We start from the raw sequence: 21,547 nt of genomic DNA on the forward strand, positions 1-21,547 counted from the left end.
ACTTAGTAACCAGGGACTCAGTCTTGTGATGGGATGGGGGCAGATGGGCAGATAGATAACCAGCTTCCTATTATACAGTGTGATAAAGCTCCACGTAATAAAAAGAATAAAACACTAGGAGAGAAGACCCTTGGATTAATTCTGCCCGAGTGGGTACTAGAAGGCTTATCCTGAGTTTCCAGTTGGTTGCTCATGCAGTCTTAAATTTAGAGGTTAAAAAAATAATCTACCATTGCCTGATGTTTTTATGGTTCAATACACTCCCAGCAGAGTTAGTCTTGACTTCCCTTGATAAATCCCCCTTGTCACACCCCTTATTTCATCCTTCCATGATGGCTGGATACCTTTGTGTCTGTTTACATGGCTGCTGCCTGCAGTGCTGCTTATACTTTATTCATCTTAGCTTTCCCAACATCTAGGTACAAAGCATATATGAGATATATCTTATCCTACCCACTTGCTTTTTGAGTGAGTGAATGGATGACTGTCAGCATACAGTCACTCTAGAGAACAAAATTCCTCGACTAGAAATGTTTCCTCTTCTGCCATTGCATCCATTTTCTCTTTGCTAAGTGAGGAGAAATTAGACATCTATTAAGTCTTTGGGGTCAGAATATTTGATGATTTTAATTGTGAGGCTGTGTCAGTAGGAGAGACATAGCCTAGGAGAGAACAAGAGATTCCAAATGAAATGACAGGTACTAATGGGCTCAGCCAATGACTTAGAATGGCAAGGGTCTTCCTATTATTTCAATACCTCAACACCTATTCATCAGACCATAAAGGAGGTCTCATCCTGGCTGTCTAATTCTCAGTAACAAGCAAGAGTTATTAATAAGCATTCATCATGTGGATGTAATCCTGTTCTTATTCTTTTGTTTCTTTCTTCAGTCTAGTGCTTTGAAAACAAACACATAAACAAACCTGTGATATATCATAGTAAGCATCATTTAGCAGTCATGTAAAAACATTCACAGCAAACCAAATTAACAAATTTTCTTTCTAATCTATTGGTGTAGAAAGATTCAGTCTGAGAGATCTTTTGGGCGTTATAATCATTTCAATAGTCCTTTCACTCTGTAAAGCAAAAAAAACCAAAAGACATAATTTGTTTGATTAATTAAACTGTGTGAAAGAAAATACTGAGAGGGAGAGAAAGGTAATAATATAGACCTATACCATAATGTGTTTCAGAGCTTTTATGTCTTCTCTAATGATTCTACATTTTGTAGGCATAACAACTTTGTGAATAGAACCAATAAAAATGTTCCCAATTCAATAATGCAATTATTTCAAGCATATACTATTCCAACTCTAATCTTACCACCAATGTGACCTTACTTCCATCAATGCCCCCAGTTTCCCTACTCACCCCATCCAGTCAACCACATAGAAGGCATAAAATTTTTATTTTATATTGCTTGCTCCAAGAAAAAATTAGAGGAATGGCAGATGCAATATTTAAAAAATTACTTGTTCCAAGAAAACTTAGAGGAATGGGAGATGTAATAGTTAAAAATGTTTAAAAGAATCATCTATTTTGTATGATTGGTCACTATTTGTTATTAATTAAGCCATGTAAATAAATAAATTAATATCATTTAATACAATATAATGCCTATTCTCATTAACATAAAATTTCAACTCTGATATCTTAAAAAGATGTTCCCAATTATCTTTAGATCTGCAGTTTGTTCTGAAGCCCAGATATCATTATTTCATTATATCATTATCATATATCATTATATCATTATCCTCTGCTCTTCTTTCTTGTTTTTTTTTTTTTTTTTTGGCAGGGGTTGGATTTTAGGTCACACCCAGCAGCGCTCAGGAGTTACTCCTGGCTCTATGCTCAGAAATTGCTCCTGGCAGGCACGGGGGACCATATGGGATGCTGGGATTCGAACCACCATCCTTATGCATGAAAGGCAAACGCCTTACCTCTATGCTATCTCTCTGGCCCTTGCTCTTCTTTCTTAACAAAGCTAAATAAGGTTCTGGTATTTACACATTTTCGAGACAAATGTGAGGAAGAAGGGATGTTTTGGCATCTTATCTGTGACACCTTTCTGAACTAACTTATGAAGACCCAGGCCTTCAGTGCCACCCTCTTATCTCCATCCCACTACATTAAAAAAGTGAATGAAACAAAAACCTAAAATATTGTAATCAACTTTACACCCAGAGAAGAGGCAGCATAAAGAAAGCTTGCTCCTATACATGCATATTCTGTCCTGCCTTTAATGGGGTCCCTGACTCCCATCTCCACTTTCAGTGTGCCTTCCTCACTCATGGTTTATTCCCTGCCAGACCAACCCAGTTTCTTCCATCTGGAATTCTTTTGTCCATATATAGAGTATCTAGAGCACTCTACACCTAGCTAGGCCTTCTCTAATGTGTCTCACTCTTGTATGGGATTCCTTTGTATTTTCTATTCTGTCTTGTTGACATGGTTGAGCTTCCTAGCTCTTGAGATTTTTTTCCCCCTAGAACCCTGTTTCCGTTTCCCATTTCATCTATGCTCCTGCCATGGAAATGTTTCAAGAGCAAGACAAATCTTGTATAGGTAAAGTAGGGAGGGCCTAGCACCCATTAACTGACTTGCCCATTCAGAATCCATAGGTTTTCTTTCTAAGGTTAGATACAATCTTCTTGATCCTGCTCCTTAGACAGGAGGTCTATATCAAAACCTTCTCGAAGGACTTGGTTAAACTAAGACTTAACAAAAAAGCCAAGATTTTTGTTATTTATGAGCAGATGAAATGCATGAATAAGCTCATAAATTCATGACTAAAGTTAAACAAAAAATAAAATACAGCTCCAGGAGTGACATGTTAATTCCTCTAAAAGTTTTTTAAGACATAGGTGTAATTTCAAATAAAAATATCTTGTACTGCATCAAACAGGGAATTTTTCAAAGCAACAGAGGAAATATTAATTTTTGTATTTTTATATATAATTATGAATATAGAGTTGGAAAAGTGGTAAACACTCATTTTTATATTATTCTTTTCACTTATTGTTTTAAAATAAATGTTATTTTCTTTTAATTGTTGTTGCTTTTGGACAACATCCTGCAGTGCTCAGGGCTTACTCCTGCCTCTTTACTTCTAGGTGGAGCTCCAGGGACCATATCTATGACCACTGAATATTCACATTTTAAGGGAAACATTTTATTTTATTATTTTATTTATTTAATTTAATTTAATTTTTTTTGTTTTTTGAGTCACACCTGGCAGCGCTCAGGGGTTACTCCTGGCTCTGTGCTCAGAAGTCACTCCTGGCAGGCATGAGGGACCATATGGGACATGGGGATTTGAACTACCATCTGTTCAAATCTGCTGCATGCAAGATAGATGCCCTACTGCTCTGCTATTTTTCTGGCCCCCTAAGGGAAACATTTAAAATTTTTTACTTTCCACTCACCTTTGTCGCATTGTTTGAGAGTTGTATGCTTGGTTGCAGTGTACTAGAGATAACACTGCTTTGGCACCAGCTCAAGTGTCAGAGATCAAAGCCATGGCTTTATGCGTCCAAGGCAGCCACTACTAAAGCCTCATTTATGGCCCCTGGCATAAATATTCTCTTGGGGCTACTCTCAATAATTGTCTGGACACCACTCCAGGGAGTATTAGGCCCAATGTCTCTGACATAATAGTTTGCTACTTCAGCATCTGTAAATCAGAAAAGGCTATTACCAGGCTACCAGTGCTCAGGGAACCATGCAGTGCAGTGATTAAACTCAGGATCTTGACATGTTAGGCATGTATTCTATCACTTAAGTCATATTCCATGTGGCCTGTATTCATAGTCCTAATTTATTCTTTTTTTAATTTTTTCCTTTATTTAAACATCTTGATTACAAATATGATTGTGATTAGGTTTCAGTCATGTAAAGACTAATCCCTTCACCAGTGCAACATTCCCACCACCAATGTCCCAAATCTCCCTCCATCCCATCCCACCCCCATCTATACTCAAGACAGGCTTTCTAGTTCCCTCATTCATTCACATGATTATGGTAGTTCTCTGTGTAGTTATTTCTATAACTGCACTCACCACTCTTTGTGGTGAGCTTCATGCAGTGAGCTGGAAGTTCCAGCCCTCCTCTCATTATCTCTGAGAATTGTTGCAAAAATGACTTTTATTTTTCTTAAAACCCATAGATGAGTGAGACTATTCTGCGTCTCTCTCTCTCCCTCTGACTTATTTCACTCAGCATGATAGATTCCATGTACATCCATGTATAGGAAAATTTCATGACTTCATCTCTCCTGATGGCTGCATAATATTTCATTGTGTATATGTACAACTGTTTCTTTAGCCATTCGTCTGTTGAAGGGCATCTTGGTTGTTTCCAGAGCCTGGCTATTGTGAATAGTGCTGCAATAAATATAGGTGTGGGGAAGGGGTTTTCGTATTGTATTCTTTTGTTCTTAGGGTATATCCCTAGGAGTGGAATGGCTGGGTTGAATGGGAGCTCAATTTCTAGATTTTGGAGGAATCTCCATGTCGCTTTCCATAGAGGTTGGACTAGATGGCATTCTCATCATGATTAAGAGTGAATAAGAGTTCCTTTCTCTCCACATCCCCGCCGACACTGATTGTTCTTATTCTTTGTGATGTATGCCAATCTCTGTGGTGTGAGATGGTATCTCATTGTTGTTTTGATTTGCATCTCCCTGATGATTAGTGATGAGGAGCATTTTTTCATGTGCTTTTGATCATTTGTATTTCTTTTTTATCAAAGCATCTTTCCATTTCTTCTCCCCATTTTTTGATGGGATTAGATTTTTTTTCTTGTAAAGTTCTGTCAGTGCCTTGTATATTTTGGATATTAGCCCCTTATCAGATGGGTGTTGGGTGAAGAGTTTCTCCCATTTGGTGGGTGGCTCTTCTATCCTGGGCACTATTTCTTTTGAGGTGCAGAAGCTTCTCAGCTTAATGTATTCCCATCTGTTGATCTCTGCTTCCACTTGTTTGGAAAGTGCAGTTTCCTCCTTGAAGATGCCTTTAGTCTCAATGTCATGGAGCATTTTACCGATGTGTTGTTCTATATACCTTATGGTATCAGGTTTGATATCAAGGTCTTTAATCCATTTGGATTTTACCTTCGTACATGATGTTAACTGGGGGTCTATGTTTGCTTTTTTGTAAGTGGCTAACCAGTTCTGCCAGCACCACTTGTTGAAGAGGTTATCCCTGCTTCACTTAGGATTTCTTGCTCCTTTGTCAAAAATTAGGTAATTGTATGTCTGGGGAACATTGTCTGAGAACTCAAGCCTATTCCACTGATCTAAGGGTCTGTCTTTATTCCAGTACTGTGCTGCTTTGATAACTATTGCTTTGTAGTACAGTTTAAAGTTGAGGAAAGTAATGCCTTCCATTTTCCTTTTCCCTAGGAGTACGTTAGCTATTCGAGGGTGTTTATTGTTCCAGATGAACTTCATAAGTGTTTGATCCACTTCTTTGAAGAATATCATGGGTATTTTTAAGGAGATTGCATTAAATCTGTATAATGCTTTGGGGAGTATTGCTATTTTAATGATGTTAATCCTGCCAATCCAGGAGCAGGGTATATGTTTCCATTTCCATGTGTCCTCTCTTATTTCTTGGAGCAGGGCTTTATAGTTTTCTTTGTATAGGTCCTTCACGTCTTTGGTCAAGTTGACTCCAAGATATTTGAGTTTGTGTGGCACTAATGTGAATGGGATTGCCTTCTTGACTTCCTTCTCTTCCCTATCATTATTGGTGTATAAAAAGGCCATTGATTTCTGTGTGTTACTTTTGTAGCTTGTCACCTTTCTATCACCTTTCTATATGAGTCTATTGTTTCTAGAAGCTTTTTGGTAGAGTCTTTAGGGTTTTCTAAGTAGAGTATCATGTCATCTGCAAACAATGAGAGCTTGACTTCTTCCTTTCCTATCTGGATTTCCTTGATATCTTTTTCTTGCCTGATCACTATAGCAAGCACTTCCAGTACTATGTTGAAGAGGAGTGGTGAGAGCAGACAGCCTTGTCTTGTACCAGAATTTAGAGGAAAGGCTTTTAGTTTTTCTCCATTGAGGATAATATTTGCCATTTGCTTGTGGTAGATGGCTTCAACTAGATTGAGAAAGGTTCCTTTCATTCCCATCTTGCTAAGAGTTTTGATCAAGAATGGGTGTTGGACCTTATCAAATGCTTTCTCTGCGTCTATTAATATGATCATGTGATTTTTATTTTTCATGTTGTTGATGTTGTGTATGATGTTGATAGATATACGGATGTTAAACCATCCTTGCATTCCTGGATGAAAACTACTTTGTCGTAGTGTATGATCTTGTTGATGATGCATTGGATCCTATTTGCCAGGATTTTTTGAAGATCTTTGCATCAGCATTCATCAGGGATATTGGTCTGTAATTTTCTTTTTTGGCAGCATCTCTGTCTGGTTTTGGTAGGAAGGTGATGTTGGCTTCATAAAAGCTGTTTGGGAGTGTTCCCGTTTTTTCAATTTCATGAAAGAGCCTGGCTAGGATTGGTAGTAGCTCCTTTTGAAAGATTTTAAAAAATTCATTAGGAAATCCATCTGGGCCTGGGCTTTTCTTTATGGGCAGATGTTTGATTACAGTTTCAATTTCCTCAGTAGTGATGAGGGTGTTTAGATATGCTACATCCTCCTTACTTAAATGTGGAAGGTTATAAGTGTCCAAGAATTTTTCCATTTCTTCTAGGTTCTCATGTTTAGTAGCATAAAGTTTCTCAAAGTAGTCTCTGATTACCCTTTGTATATCTGTAATATCTGTCGTGATCTCCCCTTTTCATTTCTAATACGGGTTATCAGGTTTCTCCCTCTCTTTCTTTGTGAATTTTGCCAATGGTCTATCAATCTTGTTTATTTTTTCAAAGAACCAACTTTTGTGGTTTTGTCCCTAGGAGAGCTTGACTGCAGAAGGACGGTGGTTCAAATCCCGGCATTCCATATTCTTGAACACATATTCCCCAAATTAATGTTTAATAAACTTGAGTGCATGCCTCCAAGATTTTATAATAGATTTTTAAAATCATGAATAATTAATTCATCCCCAACAGTTCCAGGGTCATTCAAAAATAATTTAACATTATGTTCATTTATCAGAGGATGAAGATAATTGTTTTTGTGTGTGTTTTCTCTGTAGTAAAAGTATCCTTTATATTCTCAAATGTATCTGTCAGCACCATGAATCATCCAACAGGAAAACATAGGAGCACTAAGGCCACTTGCAAAATGCAAAACAAATGTCAAATAATCCTAATGTGTATAGAGGGAAATCTGTTTATTCTTTCATCTTTTCAGTGGAAGGTTTTAAGTCTTGCCTTTTACTTCCTATTTTTAACTCCCATTAACTGAGTGTATGACAGGTGATTCTGAAAAGAGTAATCATTATAATTTCCTACATCTTTTGAAAGGACACAGGAACACAGGAGAAAAACTAAACAGAATGATTACCTTGCACAGACCAACTGAAGTTTGCCTTCAACACGCAGGAAACATTAATGAATAGCTAAGGTATCAGAGATGAAGAGCAAAATTGTCTTCAAGTATCATTTTTTCTTCTCAAAAATGTAGGCTATGGAAACTGTAAATAATAATTAAAAGAGTTACAGAAACAGTCCCTGAGCTAAAGTTGAATCAGGAAAATTGCATAGTTCATACAAACTTATAAAGATCTTTCTTACCTCCTTTTCAAGTTAACTAGATCAGTGGTTATTGATGGTCAGTGGTTATATGCTCATAATTTTGGATTGCTTCTGGGAAAGGGAACAGGATGTTCAGTATCCACTGGATAATATTCCACGGTGTATACTCCCTTATACAGTGCTCAATACCATATCACGTAGTTTTCTAGAATGCTCTATACACAATCTAATACATGAAGACTTTCTTCAGTAAAGTTCATCCTCACCAGTCATGATTGGCCTAATGAATGGGAAACCTTTACAGCAGACTTGCCAGCTTTATATATACTTCTTCGGGATTTTTTATTCTTTTTCCCTTTTTAAGTGTTCTGTCCCAATATCACATGGGTCAGCTTTATAAATGTAACCCCTGGATTGAACCTCTGTATTTGCCGATGTATGAACATGAATATATGTGTTCACCACACAAATGTCAGTTTAATGTCCATCTGTAATAGATATTATGTCTATGTTGTATGTTGTTCACTCCCCTATCATATATAACTCTTTCTCTTCTTTTGCAATACCACCTTACAAACCCTTTTTAGCCCAACATGTTATTCCCCTTATTTAACTCTTCTTACCTTGAGTTCTTAACTCCTCTCGAAGCAGAACATGCTCCCCACCCCAGCCAGCTGCCAACCAGCTCCCAAAGTGAAAAGATAGATCCTTAGCTTGAAAAGAAACCGACACTGCTGCTACTGATTTGCTTTCACCAGCCCCTTCTCCTCCACATCCCTTCACTGTGGACTTTTGCTTGCAGATTTGGTCGCTCAGAATTCCCCAGCTTGAGAACTTTTCATGATAGGTGACTGCTGGGAGCCATTTTCCTTAGACTACACAATACCAAGCCAAGTTCTGCACTTTACCCCCCACCCCTCACGACTACTTCAAAAGACTTAAAGGGGACACGTACATTCCCTCCCTATGTATATTTTTTAGATATATTCCTTTAATAGGCATAACCTTAATTGAATATTTCCTTATGTAGCGGTAATTTCCTCCATCCTCAGGATCTGTTTAGTGCAAAATTCTAGCTCTGTTTATAGCTCATGTCAAAAATAGGTTAAGGTGTTTGTAGGACTTGTTACCTCAGCCCCCACATATACCAGTAATAACCTTGCAAATTGATCCTCTCTGCGTAGGCACATTAAAATGGGAAAAGTTTACATATGCAAATAAGTGTTCTTATCTAATAGAGATAGGAACACACAAATTTTATACTGCAGTGGGGCCTTAACCCTGACCACTTGGCATAGTGCCTTGGCTTAGGCTTCAGTAGATCAGACATTGACCATTCACCTCTGAACCATGGATACCATCTGCAAGGTTTTCTACACCATCAACACGACAAAAAAAAAAAAAAAAAAAAAAAAAAAAAAAGCTACCAAGGAAGGCCCTTACTTCTGCATGGAACCGACTTATTCCAAAGAGGGTTCTTATGACACTCTGATGACCTAGTAACAGCAACAGTCTGCTTTTTAGGACAGGATTTTCTGCATTGCTACCTAACAGATAATACCAGAAGACACTACATATCACCTTGACTTGGACATAGGATCTGCACAGAAACTAGGATCTATAACTACAGAAACCTGACAGCAACAACCATGATGGTGAAGAGCTCTTACCGGAACCATCAAGAATGATTATGGTTTGGACAACCTAGTGTGCCCAGAGCCTGGAGTTAGTCTTATGCCAGAATACTTCATGGGTAAGGTCTTCCTGTTTATATAGGACAAAGGTTTTTCCTTTCCAGTTCTCCCATATTTTGTTGTGCCTATGTATAGAACAACTGTCCCCCCACACATCTTTTTTAGTGTATTTTTGTATCTCCTAGCTTTAAAAAAAGGGGGAGCTTACTAAACCCTCTGCTATTGTAATAATGGCTTTACTGTAGATACAATAATTTTCACAAATATACTTGGAATGAAATTTTCTTTCTTTTTTTCATATTATTATTATTTTATTGCCTTTTTTAGTTTTTCTATTTTCTTTCTATTTTTAATAGCTTCTCTTTCTGTCATCCTGAAACAAATATATTATGACCAGTTATGTCAACTATGTAATACATTTTCTTTAAATAAATTAATTTAAAAAAAAGATGTTCTTCCATTGCCTCCTCATCTGGCTATTCCTCTCCCTTTGGGGGTGGGCTTTGTTTTTCTGATTTTTTTTCTGTCCTTTTTTAGACTGCAAAATTTCATCTGATTCATCTCCACTTTAACCTGAAGAATCTACTCTAGAGTGATCTTTATTTCATTTACTGCTATCTTCATCCTCTTATGATCCATCCCATTTTTTATTCAATATATGAGCTTTTCTTTAGCTTTTGTATAAAATTTATTTAAATTGTAATCATCATCACTTCCAGAACACATATCTATGTTTGGTTTTGCAGTCTTCTTTGATTTTGAATCTTTATCTTCCAATTCTTTACTATCATTATCAAAACTTTGCTTTTTGCCTTTCTGTTCTTTCTTTTTCTTATCTTGTTTTGAAGTGGACTCTTCTTCATTATTCTCTGTTGACTTTATCGCAGCAGTTTCTTTGTCAACTTTGATGCCTTGAGCTTCTCAAGACAATTCTTTCAGATCTTTCAGAATATCATCTTCATCAAAGTCTAGTCTTTTATTCTTCTTTTTCTTTTTTGTTTTTCCTTTTAACTTTTGAGGTTCCTGTTCCTTAGTAGCACCAGCTCTTTCTATTTCTGCAGCCACAGAATCAAGACTAATGTCATCCTTAGCACTGTCCTGCTCTTGTTTTTCTGCTTCTTCCCTATGGCATGTCAATGCTTCATCACATAGAACCACAAGCCAAGATGTCAGCAGCTCCTCCAGGCTGCCTGAGTAACCTTTATTGCGAAAAACCAAGCCCACCTCCAAGAAGAGGAGAAAAAGCTAGATGAGGAAGCAATGGGGGAAACGTCTTTGTAACACTTATACCAAAGGAACCAATAGAGAGACATTTAATTAGAAGGCAATATGAGAACCAATCCAAAAGCCTCTACCAACAGGGATAGATGACAAGAAATGGAATATCTGGATGATGTAGGAGTTTCATTCTTATATTTTTGAGAATCTCCATATTGTTTTCCATAGTGATTGAATCAGACAATATTCTTACCAACAGTAAATAACCGTTCGTTTTCACCACATACCTGTTAAAAAATGGCAATGACTGTTTCCAGTATTTTTTTATAAATGTCATTTTCCCTTGTGTAAGTCGGTAGCATATTGTCATAATTTAAGTTTCCCTGACACCAAGTTATAATAACATTTCCATAACATGGGGTCAGAGAGATAGCATGGAGGTAAGGCATTTGCCTTTCATGCAGAAGGTCATCAGTTCGAATCCCGGCGTCCCATATGGTCCTCCGTGACTGCTAGGAGCAATTTCTGAGCATGGAGCCAGGAGTTTCCCCTGAGCAAGGCCCAGTGTGACCTAAAAACCACACACACTAAAAAAAAGCAAAACATTTCCATAACATATCTTCTTTATTAAAATACCTATTACTCTATTCCCACTTTCTGATAGGGTTGTTTCTTGTTGTTGCTGTTGCTGAGATTTGGAGATATTTTATAAATTTCAGATATAAGTGTTTTACATGATTATTGTGTGAAAATATCTTCTCCCACTCAGTGAATATCTTTATTTTAGTTAGAGTTACTTTTGCTATGTAAGCCTTTTAAATATCATATGAACCCACTTGCTTTTCTTATCTTTGCCAGTGCAATTAGTCATTAACAACACAATTGTGAGTCAGAGAGGGTAGTCACTTTAAAGAATAAAGGAAAAGAAAAGACAGTTTAAAGTCATCAGAAAGTAATAATTTGGAAACAATAGGATCCTTGAATTTTGTTACCATTTCTGACTCTTCTTTATATGAAGGTCAGTGACCCTAGAAGGTCACCAACCTTCCTGTAAATAAAAAAAGTGGATGCTCTGCCACTGCAGCATCCCAATGTCCTGTGACTCTGCTAATGAACTCATGTAAATAAGTAAGACCATGCAAATGAGGTCAGAGTTGCCTCGAGTTGTTTGGATCCTACAAGAAGACAGAACCAGTACTTGCATCTGGTTGGAGAGGTGAGTTCTTTCTGGAATGGGCATCCTGAATTTGAACTGGACGAGCCTAAGCCTTTATGGATGTGAACGGAGATCACTCTTAACCTCTTTGTGCTTACACAACCTGCTCTAGAATCTGTCACAACCTTCTAGTTATGATCAAATAAACAAAGATGTTTATCAGTGTGTGTGGCCCATAGTAAATGAGCTATATATGACTAATCACAATTTCCAAGTTCCTAGTGCTTTTGTCAGTTTTTCCCTCTATTCCTCTTTGGATAGCTTGTTTCACATTTCATGTCTAATCATTTTATTTTCTTAAAACAAAAAACAGCAACAACAAAAACCTACTTCAGTCCTCATGGCTTGAGTGAAGATAATCATACAAATTACCACTGAAATTACAGATGCAGAAATTAGAGGTAAGGTGACATTGCTTTAGATTCTAGAATTTTCTAAATAGGGGATAGATGTTATAGTATCCATGTTTAGGGAACTAAGTGGGAGTGTCTGTGGAGAGTGATTATGTAGGGAGATGCTGTATGTTTTTAAAACCTTCAAAGAGACTGTTGCAGAATGTAGAAAGGTAGAGTAGCTTTAGAGATAAAGACGCCTCTCCAGACTGGAAAGAGGAGTTTTCCTAGATACAGACATGTATCTTACATACAGAAAGAGATTCTGAAGGTTCTCCTTCCTCCAAATTTTTTGATCCCCCAACCCATGTACTTCATTTCATGCTTCACACAATCACTGAAAGTGTTGACTAGCTTCCTGCTTGCAAAGTCTTCTAAAATTCCTTCTACAAATTTTCTTGCTTACAAGATAAGGAAAGATCTAGCACCTACCATAATAGTGTTCAGGATCAGTAGAACTTTCTAGGCATCCCAAAATTTGTTTTAGGCTCTTCTCCATCAGTTTGTAATTTCCTACTTCCAAAACATAGACTTTCTTTGAGCTTTGCCCATGTTTGCTTGCTTTCTCAGAGTGGGGGTGGAGGGTGGGGTAAAAAGCCTTTTTATTTTTTCATACTTGGTAAAGTACTACTCATTATTTTCAAATGCAGTTCACTATCCACCTTCTGGTGGAATACTTTCATCACATTTCTGGTTAGGGCTAAGGAATTTGTCCTGTCATATTTTGTTCATCTGAATTGTATTACAAGGGCAAGTTGGGTGATATTTTATTATAATGGTGAGATAGAAGGCTTTCTGTGCACATGTGTTGCCTGGGTACTTGGCACCAGAGCAGATGCCAGCTGCATTTCCCCTCTTGAGATGCTTTCATACTTTCACAATGGGATATGTTCTGGAGCTCTCTTGGCCTTTGTAGAAGTCTGTGCTCTCTCTTGAGGTCATTACTTTTTCTTTCTTATCCTTTCTGTCTTTTTCCTTAGAGTTTCCAAATAAAACTTGTTTTCACTTAAAATAAAGGCTTTCTCCTCATGAAATTCTGAGGTTTATGAGGACTGTGATCTTAATCTTCTGTGCATCTTTCACACACAAAAAAAAGTTAATGGGAGGGAAAGGAAGGATGCCAGGCATTGTAGGACAAGAATCATGTGACATGGAATGAGTATGGGAGGTTCCTTCTTTATGAAAGGTCTGGGGATGCTGGAGGAGGAGTCTAACTGGAGTCTAGTAGGAAGGGTGGAGGAAGGAAAGTGTGAGAGTGAAACATGTACAATGGATGTCAGTATGAGACACTAATGTGAAGATAGATGTATGAGAGTTGTTAATAAGTACAGAAATAACTCTGGGAGAGAAAGAAGGGAGAGAAAAATAATATGAAAAGACTGTAATTCTAAAATGTTTCTTGGCCATTCTGAGGGCCCTAAAGGTGGAGATATCATTTAGTCAGCTTGGCTGCAGTGTCAGACCAACATAGACTTATAACAACAAGTGACTTATAAACAAACATCAGACATTTGTTCTTTACAGTTGTAGAGGATGGAGGTCTGAGAGAAATGTTAGGATGGCGAAGCTCTGGTTAGAGCTCTGCTGAGTTACATATTGCTGACTTCTTGAATCAAGCCATAATAGAGAGTAGAGACAGGAACCAAACATTTTTTTCTTAAAATTTGGTTTACAATTTTTACCGTAGTCTACAAGATTGAATATGATACATTTTCCCCCACAGTTACAAAGCCATTCATGACTTAGTTTCAATCATACAATGTACAATAACCTTCACCAGTGCATATTTCCTACCATCAATGTCCCCACTTTCCCTCCTGTTCTCCCCTCTGCCTTTTCTCATGCCTGCCTCAGTGGCAGACTGGCAAACATTTTGTCCCCTCCCTCTCTTTCTCTCTCCCCACTTTCTCTCCCACCATTTCTTGATTCTTACATGGGTGCTTATCTTCTTTTCAAGAAACAATCCTTGTGGCCACATCTAATTCTACTAACCTTGCAAAGATCTCACCTTTCACACCTCACAGTGCAGGATATGTTCTCAATATAAGAATAAGGGGGCATACACAATTAATCTAGAACATAAATAATGCCCCCCATTTAAGGTAGAGTTTTCTTCTAACCAGCCAGGACATTCATTTCCTACCCAATTTTACTGTAGAAATAACATCTACAAAAATTAAACTTGGTCTTTCCAGAATACTTAATAATAATATACCTGTATCCCTGAAATCTCTTTTGTTTTATTATTATTTTCTAAAGTACAAGGCAAGCACACACACACACACACACACACACACACACACACACACACGAATATCTGCTAGAAAAAATAAGGTGGCAATAGTCACTATTCATCAATTTCCTTACAAACCATATAGGCTTTGCACCTAGACTCCCCAAGAGCCTGAACTCTGAACTGCTCATTCTTTCCAAGAGAAACAGCAAATCTAGGATTATATTTTAAAAAGCACCCTCTATTTTCTAAAAGCAACTGATTAAAGTTTTCGAACAGTTATGTCATTTTTGTCTCTTTTTCAGAACATATGGTGGTGTGTTATGAGCAATGATTATATTTAAAGACAGGCCAGTGACCCATACTCTGCTGAGAAAGCTGCTGGATAAGGCCTAGGAGAGCATAGCTGGGTGTTTTACTCAAGAGTGTGATGGATTAACCTAAACTCAAAAGCTTGTCTCAGTCCTGGATCATTGCCAACAGTTCTTACTGTTATTTTGAAACATCAGCTGGCACTTTACCTCACATGCCACTTTTTCTTTGTCACAGAAAAACATCTTTCCTCTAGGGATTACTTGCCATGTGTCAGGACCCCTGCCCCAATCTCTCTGGCTGAGAGACTTTGGCAGGGAAAAAGGAGATGAGAAGAGAGAAGGAGAAGAACGGATCCAGAGTTCTGTGCCACATGCTTCCTTCTTTTTACTTATTTAGTGATTTATATATATATTGGAGTTTTATTTTAGGGGGGCACACCCGTTTGATGTTCAGGGGTTACTCCTGGCTAAGCACTCAGAAATTGCCCCTGGCTTGGGGGGACCATATGGCATGCCAGGGGATCGAACCATGGTCCTTCCTTGGCTAGCGCTTGCAAGATGTAGACACTTTACCTCTAGCGCCACCACACCATCCCCGATTTATATATTTTTAAATAAAATTTTAATTAAATCACCTTGAGATACAAAGTTGTTCATGTTTGAATTTTAGTCATATGATGTCCAACACCCAGTTCGCCAGTGCACATTTTCTGCCACAAATGTCTCCAGTTTCCCTCCCACCCTCCTCCCTGCTGCCTTTCCTGCCTGCCCTGTGGCAGACATTTTTCTTCTCTCTCTCTCTCTCTCTCTCTCTCTCTCTCTCTCTCTCTCTCTCTCTCTCTCTCTCTCTCTCTCTTTATCCCTCACTTTTTCTCTCTCTTCCTCTTTATTTTCCCTTGTAGACAGTATTTTGCAATATTGTTACTGACAGGGTATCATCTATATCACTTTATCTCTTTTCAGCATAGATTTTGTTCAGAATGATCAGTTCCAGCTATTATTGTCATAGTGATCCCTCCTCTGACCTAACTGCACAACACACTATTTGTGGCAAGCTTCCTACCATGGATCAGTCCTTCTGATCCATGATCAAGTCTATTAACAGTTTTGTTTTAAGTATTTGATGGCCCATCATTGGTGCTTATATGGTTAAGAGTGTGATTTCTTTCTGATATACATATGTTCTGATTATTAATAAATGACCTTTTATTCTTTGGGGGGGTCTACACCCGGTGATGCTCACGGGTTACTCCTGACTATGCTCTCAGAAATCTCTCCTGGCTTGGGAGAACATATGGGACACCAGGGGATCTAACTGCAGTCCATCCTAGGTTAGCGCTGGCAAGGCAGACGCCTTACCACTCCATGCCATCACTCTGGCCCCAGAAATGACCTTTTCTGTCTCTCTTTTTTTGTTTGTTTGTTTTTTTTTGGGTGGGGGAGCACACCCAATGATGCTCAGAAGTTACTCCTGGCTTTGAGCTCAGAAATTGCTCCTGGCTTGGGGGACCATATGGGACACTGAGGGATTGAACCGCAGTACATCCTAGGTCAGCCATGTGCAAGGCAAGTGCTCTACCACTGTGCCACTGCTCTTGCCCCTGTCCCTTATAATATTTTTGAGCTTATGTCATCTGATACTTATATGACAACCCCTATATTTTAAACCCTATTCTTAAAGGAAATTTTTACTTGAGGATTTTTTTCAAGCTTTTACTTTGAGTCTGTGTTTTCTCTAACTAGTCAAATGTGTTTCTTGCAGGCAGCAGAATATTGCACCCTGGGTGCTGGAAGAATATCTACTAAAAGAAACTGAAAGAAAAGTATGCAACGCACTTCCTAGTCATAATAATGAAAACTATAGATGGAGATAGAGTCTTAAAAGCAGGGAGATCAAACTATAAAATTATACACAAATAAACATCCTTAAAATTTACAGTAGATTTATCACAAGCATCCTTACAGGCCTGAAGGCAATGGTGAGATAGAGTGAAAAAAAATCAATGAAATGAATGTCTCATCAACAATACTTTACCCAGCCAAACTCTCATTCAGGTTTTAAGAAACAATACACCGCTTTACTGATAACCAATAGTTCAGAAACTTTACAGACTCAAAATCAACCTTCAAAGAAGACATGAAGAGGGTACATTAAAGCAAACAAACAAACAAAACCTACATTAATTCACCAAACTTCTACCAAAAATGGCAAAAAGTATAACAATAATTTTTCTCGGTGTCAATAGATTAAATGCACCAATTAAAAGACAAAGTGTGGCAAAATAAAAAATAGTCAAGTATACTCCCTTATATTTTCAGTTCAAGTATTAAAGGAAAAGTATAATTGGTATCATGGTAGAAAACCACATCAGTGTCTTGACTCAGATGAAACTATGCTTAATTAAACATTGGGTCCTGATTTTTTAACAGCTAGGCATTTTGTGGGTCTGAGTGGGCATTTCTGACCTCTACCTCCTCCTAATCCACTTATTCAGATACCACACTGTGCACCCTCACTCCCAAGTCTGATCCTGGTATACATTGTTCTCTTCACCTGAAAGAATATCTTGACTGATTCTTTGTTGCAGGCCAGCTAAATTGAGCAACATTGAGAGGAGATTTCAGGATTATTTGATAGGAGGATGGGAGTGAGGAGTGGGTGAAGAGTAGGTAATCAGAGACCAGACATACTCGAGTAGTTGGAACTGAGTCCGATTTATTGAGAGTTCTACTTCATATTTAAGCAAAAAAAGGTCAATAATAGAAAGTTGTGTAGATCAAGCATAACATGTTTTTGTTATATAATAAACATCACATATCAGCACAATCTCTAGACAGCCATCTAAACATTATATGTATATTTTAAATTCTTTGTCATCAATTTCATTTACCATAAACAAAATCAGAAAAATATTTATTCTTTCCTCTTAGATAGGATTCTTGCTGGTCAACTATTCATCAACAAAATATAAGCTCATTATCTATTAATTTTATACCAAGGAATTACTGTAAAAAGAGGGCAGATGTAGGGCTGGAGAGATAGCATGGAGGTAGGGCATTTGCCTTGCATGCAGAAGGATGGTGGTTTGAATCCCAGTACCCTGATCCTGCCAGGAGCAATTTATGAGCATAGAGCAGGGAGTAACTCCTGAGTGCTGCTGTGTGTGCAACAACAACAACAACAAAGAGGGTAGATGTAATTAAAAGAATAAACATTTTCGTAGCCTACACAATACTAAATAACTGACTATAAAAAGCCGCTGCTTTGCTTGCTGCTTGATTTCCTGTTTTGATCCCTGCCTGGTTTCCTGTTTTACTCCTTGCCTAGTTTCCTGCTTTGATCCCGACCTGGTTTCCTACTTTGCTCCTTGTTTGGGTTTCCTATTTTCCTGCATGAGGTAGTCAAGAAAGGCCCCAGAAGACATAGTCTATTCAGGGCTCTGCACAATGTAGGCTGACTCCGCCCACAAAGGGTGGAACCAGAGTGGTGCTGCAGCTCCACTTCACCACCCTGTGCATCCCTATCCCATGAACCCCATGGCAACATGTAGTAATATTCACATGGCAAGCGTGTCAATAGGGAAACAAGGCAGGATAATATAATGCATAGAGAATCAAGATGGCAACTCTGATGACCCAAAAAGTACAAACCACCTAGTTTGCCCCCTAGATAAGAAATTTAGAGTAGAAATATGGAAGATGTTCCTAGAACTCAAGGAGAGCTTAGATCAAGCTGAACAGACCACAATGATAGAAATAAAAAAACTCCAAACTGAACTTACAGAACTGAAAAACTCAGTAGATGAAATGAAAACCTCAACAGAAAGCCTCTCCAGCAGAGAAACAACAACTGAGGACAGAATCAGCAAGCGAGAAGATGAGATACAAAACAACTACATACAGCATTGGAGATTGGAAAAGAACATTAAAGCAAATAATCAGACAATGGAAAAAATTACTCAAAGAATGTGAACAGATGAAAATAGAAGTCTTTGATAAACTCACAGAAAGAACATAAGAATTCCTGGAGTCCCATAAACCCAGGAAGATAATCTCCAGGAAGAATCAACAGTCAAGGACATCATTACAGAGAAGCTCCCAGAACTAAAGATTGCATGCAACCAAATCCTGCATGCCCGAAGAGTACCAACTAAAAGAGACCTGGAAGAAAAGCATCCCAAGACACATCCTAGTCACAATGAGGAATCTCACAGATAGGGATAGAATACTGAAAGCAGCAAGATTAAAAAAATTACATTCAAAGGAGTATCCTTAAGATTTACAGTGGACCTGTCACAAGAAAACATCAAGGCCAGAAGGCAGTGGTGGGATATAGTGACAAAATTCAATGAAATGAATGCTTCACCTAGAATACTGCACCCAGCTAGAGTCACTTTCAGGTTTGAAGTAAGTATACATAGCTTCAAAGATAAACAATAGCTCAGAAAGTTTACAGCCTTAAAAAGAAACCTAAAAGGTCTACTTTAAGACAAGACAGACCAACAGACACACCAAATTTCTTTACAAAGATGACACTAAATCCTATGACAATTATCTCTCTCAACGTCATTAGAGTAAATGTGCCTGTTAAGAAACACAGAGTGCCAGGGCCGGGAAGGTGGCGCTAGAGGTAAGGTGTCTGCCTTGCAAGCGCTAGCGTAGGATGGACCGTGGTTCGATCCCCCGGTGTCCCATATGGTCCCCCTAAGCCAGAGTCGATTTCTGAGCGCATAGCCAGGAGTAACCCCTGAGTGTCAAATGGGTGTGGCCCCAAAACAACAAACAAACAACAAAAAAAAGAAACACAGAGTGCCGATTACTGGGCGGGACAGGAGTGATCGACAGGAACTACCCATCTGACAGGTAGAGCGGGAAGCTGAAATTAACCAGATCTGAGAGGCAGAACTCGGGCAGCCCTCCACCATTACTGGGCGGGGACAGGAGCTATAGTCCAGGAACCACCGGGTCTGACAGGTAGAGGGGGAGAGGCAAATTGGCACAGGCCCAGACCTCAGCCACACCTTCTGACAGGTGAAGGGAGAGGGGAAACTTTGCTGGGGTTGAGCAAGGCAAGGCAAAGGCGACCTCTGCCTTCAGGCAGGTAAAATGAGGGAGAAGTCTTGAGGGTGGGGCCAAACCTCAGCAACCTTAGACAACATACCTACCTAGAGTTGCACTCCGGAGAAGAGACCAGTCATGCCACAAGTGGCAAAGGAGGGCTGAAATCTGAAGGCAGTACTCTCCAAACCAAAGCATCAAATGCAAAGAAATATGGGTAAACTAAGAAACAGAGTGCCAAAATGGATCAAAAAGTTGAATCTGGGCCCAGAGAGATAGCACAGCAGTGTTTGCCTTGCAAGCAGCCGATCCAGGACCTAAGGTGGTTGGTTCGAATCCCGGTGTCCCATATGGTCCCCCGTGCCTGCCAGGAGCCATTTCTGAGCAGACAGCCAGGAGTAACCCCTGAGCCCTGCCGGGTGTGGCCTAAAAACCAAAAAAAAAAAAAAAAAAAAAAGTTGAATCTAACATTTTGCTGCCTACAAGAAACACATCCGAATAGTCAAAAAAAAGCATAGACTCAAAGTCAAAGGCTAGACTAGGAAAATCATCTAAGTAAACAACTCCCTTAAAAAGCAAGAGTAGTCATATTAATATCAGATGACACAAACTGTAGATATAGAAAAGTTATAAGAACAAAGATGGATATATTGTTTTAATCAAAGGATATGTACAACAGGAAGAAATCTTACTCCTAAATATATATGCACTCAATGAGGGACCAGCAAAATATTTAATACAATTGTTGACAAATTTGAAAGAAGATATCAATAGCAAAAAATAATAGTGGAAAACTTCAAAAGTGCCCTTCTTAGGTCAACCAGGGTGAAACCCAATAAGAATATACTAGCTCTGAAAAGAGAAATGGAAGAAAGTGGACTAGTAGATATATATAGGGCACTTCATCCCCAGAAAACTGTATACACATTCTTATGCAATGCACATGGGTCATTCTCCAGGATAGACTACATGCTGGCCCATAAAATATATCTCCATGAAGTCAAGAGGATAAAAATTATACAGATTACCTTCTCATATCACAAGGCACTGAAATTAGAAATGAACTACAAAGGGACACAGAAATAAACTTTAAAATCTGGAAATTAAACAGCTCACTACTGAACAATGAATGGGTCAGAAATGAAATCAGAGAGGAAATCAAAACATTTCTGCAAACAGATGACAATGAAGACACAAATTACCAAAATTATGGGACATAGCAAAAGCAATAAAAGAGGAAATTTTATTGCTTTACAAGCACACAGAAAGGTAGAAGGGGCCTATATAAAAATATTAATAACACAGCTTATAAAATTACAAAATGATCAACAAAAGGAATCAAAAATAGGTATGCAGAAGGATTTAACAAATCATAGAACAGAAATCAAAGAAGTGGAAATCAACAAAACAATTAAAAAGATCAATAAAAGCAAAAGTTGTTTCTTTAAAAAAAACAATATTGATGAATCACGAGGAAAAATTACCAAAAAATACAGATATAATTAACACATAAGAAATCAGAATAGAAATGAAAAGGGGGGAGATCACTACAGATACTGCAGAGATTCAAATGGAAATCAGAGACTATTTTGAGGAACTCTATGCCATGAAACTTGAGAACTTGGTATAAATGATAAATTCTTGGACACTTATAATCTTACATGGTTAAACCAGGATGATCTAGCATATCTAAACAGACCCATCACTACTGAGAAAATTAAAATGGTAATCATAAGTCTTCTACCAAAAACAAGCCCAGG

General features: G+C 38.2%; 1 pseudogene; it reads right to left on the reverse strand.

Annotated features, from left to right (window-relative positions):
• Window positions 1-498: 498 nt before the first annotated feature.
• Window positions 499-21,547, reverse strand: part of LOC126004472 (eukaryotic translation initiation factor 5B-like) — a 69,688-nt pseudogene continuing 48,639 nt past the window's right edge.

This window comes from Suncus etruscus, chromosome 3, assembly GCF_024139225.1.
Source record: "Suncus etruscus isolate mSunEtr1 chromosome 3, mSunEtr1.pri.cur, whole genome shotgun sequence".
Lineage (NCBI taxonomy): Eukaryota > Metazoa > Chordata > Mammalia > Eulipotyphla > Soricidae > Suncus > Suncus etruscus.